The sequence below is a fragment of the Triticum dicoccoides genome, chromosome 5B, assembly GCF_002162155.2.
Source record: "Triticum dicoccoides isolate Atlit2015 ecotype Zavitan chromosome 5B, WEW_v2.0, whole genome shotgun sequence".
NCBI classification, from domain to species: domain Eukaryota; kingdom Viridiplantae; phylum Streptophyta; class Magnoliopsida; order Poales; family Poaceae; genus Triticum; species Triticum dicoccoides.
Window position 1 is genome coordinate 551,018,838 of NC_041389.1, and position 2,744 is coordinate 551,021,581.

Consider the following 2,744-nt stretch of genomic DNA (forward strand, 5'->3'; position numbering starts at 1 on the left):
AAGTGTAGAATATCACCTCTACTGAGGCATTGCAATTTCAGATTTCGTCGAATGTTTATACATCCATCTTTTTCAGATAAATCTCAACTGAACGTTTCCCTTTTTCCAGCCAAGTGCAAGTCTTGCTACTATATGTTCTTTCTGGGGTTTCACAACGGTGTTTTATAGCATAGTGGTTTTACTTACTAGTACCACTTGATGCTATACCTGCACCCCGCATCCTAAATTCCTTAATTCATGGGTTTCTACAACTGCAAATTTGCCTTTTATAATTGTTGCTTTATGTTGGCTCTAAGAACTAAAGCCTTTAAATGCATGTTTATGCAGCTTTGGACAAATTTGATTACCTTGAGCTTGTTTTTAATAATCCTCACATGATTGGAGGGATCGTGCTAATATTTTTTAGTAATCCTACCAAAGTTTTTGTCAAATGGACCGGCGCAGCAGCGCGTATCATGATCTAGTAATCACTGACACCGGTTAATGCAGCACGCTGTCCACCAACGTGTAGCCGCAAACTACTTGTAGCTAGCAATCACGTGTAGCGAACAGGACACCGCGCTGTAGCGCGCCGCGTGCATGAGCCGCCGCATAGGAACACAGCTACGCGTAGTGTGTACCGTGTACGATATAGATTTTCCCTGAAAACAACTTGTTCACGTAACTAAGCACGTACAACATGAAGGTGACATGCGAACCAACATGTGATTGAGATGGTTAGGTGGACAGTGGTATCCCAAATCCACCAGGGTTCAAATCCTGGTGCTCGCATTATTCCTGGATTTATTTCAGGATTTCCGGCGATGCGCTTTCAGTGGGAGGAGACGTTTCCGTCGACGACGAGGCACCTACGGTGGCTTCGTAAATCTCAAGATGATATGCCGGCACAGTCTCTCGAAGGTGCTCATAGGAGTAGGGTGTGCGTGTGTGCGTTCATAGAGATGAGTGTATGCGCGTGTATATAAGCGCTTGTGTCTGTACTGATGCTAAAAAAACAAGGAGGTGACATGCATGCATCAATAATGCAGAGTCCGTGGTATTTAAAACTTTTATTCGGAAGAAAAAAAAAGACAGCTACAGCGTACAATCACAGACCGAGTGATACACGTCGCCGCAGCATACAAGCGTGCACGGCGATCTTCTTGTCGGAGAAAGCGTATTTCACACACACGACAGAAAGTAAACGCACACGGGAACCAAGACTCGGTCACCGACCGCTCAGAGCAGCTTCACCACCTGTGGAGTCAGGCCGCCGAAAATCGAGCCCTCCCCGGTCAGCTGCTCCACCGCCGGCCTGCCATGTACGCAGCAGGGACATTGGAAACCATCATCAGTACGAGATTTGCATTTCGCATTTGTCAAGGTCACGGTGACGTACCTGGCGCTCTTGATCAGCGAGACCCACTCCACTCCATCGGCGCCGGCGGCGACGAGCGCCACGGCGAACCGCGGCACGACGAACAAGCTCCCCGTAGCGACATCCTCGTCCAGAAGCAGTTTCTCGCCGCCCGCGGCCGACGAGACCTGGACGCGCGCGCTCCCGCGGGCCACATACACCGCCTGCGCCGCGCCCTCGCGGAGCACCCACGGCGCCATCGCGGCGCCGGGCTCGAGCCGCCCGAGCACCGCGCTGAATCCGAAAGCCGCCCAGCGCGTCCAGATCCGACGCGGTGAGCATCTTCAGGGTCCCTGTAGCGACGTGGCCGGCGTTCACGACGAGCCCTTTCCTGTCGTTCTCGCGCGGGCATACGCCGGGCAGCTTCGTGCTCAGCCTGGTGAGGAGGTCGTCCGGCTGGCTCCGGAACGCGGTGGCCGCCTGCTCCTCCGTGACCCCAGGCCACGCCCTGGTGAGGAGGCCCGCGTCGAAGCCGCTCAGGACGCTGTTGCCGCCGGCGAGGAAGAAGTATGAGATGTCCCCGGGGCTGACGGCGCGCGCCGTATCGCCTATGAACAAGATGGACAAGTCATCAGCGTTGCCTTCGTTGTCGTTGTCGTTGTACCACCACGAGACGTCCCCAGTGCGCACGGCGATGACGTCGCCGGCCTTCAGGCCGACGACCCTCTCCTTGGCCTCGACCGGAAGGACCCCAGCAACCCCGGAGCTGCTGAGGACGTAGCCGAACTTGTTGGAGTCAGCGTAGTGCGGCAGCGCGAAGCCGAGGGGCCTCAGCACGAGAAGGCCACACCCGAGCCCCTCCGTTGCGAGCTCCGGCTGGTCAGCACCGGACCAAGCTATGTACGCCCCCGCGTCGGTCTGGACCAGGGGCTTACCGACCTTCCCAGACATGCCTCTCTTCCCCGCGTACGTATTTACACTTCATGCACAAGTAAGATCGGGACAAAACAGACAAGACTAATGTCCAAAACCTTTAGTCCCGGTTGGCTTACAAACTAGGACCAAAGGAGATCCATGTGGCCGCCGTGGGGCGCCCAGGGAGGAGGACCTTTAGTCCCGGTTGGTAACACCAACCGGGACCAAAAGGCGGCCAGGCGGTGGGGTTTTTTATTTTCCTTTTTTGAAAGAGGGGGTTTAGGAGTTTTGGAGAGTTAATTTAGAGGTTTCATATTTTGTTAGCTATAATGAAGTACTACATATAAAAGTGACCCGAAAATGCCTTATGATGAACGAGCACTCCGCGGACCGAAAATGCCTTACGATGAACGAGCACTCTGCGGTCCATATCCTGCCCGCCCGTTATCCTAAGAGCATCTCCAGCCGCGCCTCCAATAAGGCTCCCCAGGCG

At 54.4% G+C, this 2,744-nt stretch overlaps 1 pseudogene; it reads right to left on the bottom strand.

Moving 5' to 3' along the window:
- Positions 1-1,018: 1,018 nt before the first annotated feature.
- On the bottom strand, positions 1,019-2,290 carry LOC119306113 (annotated as a pseudogene).
- Between the last annotated feature and the right edge of the window lie 454 nt (positions 2,291-2,744).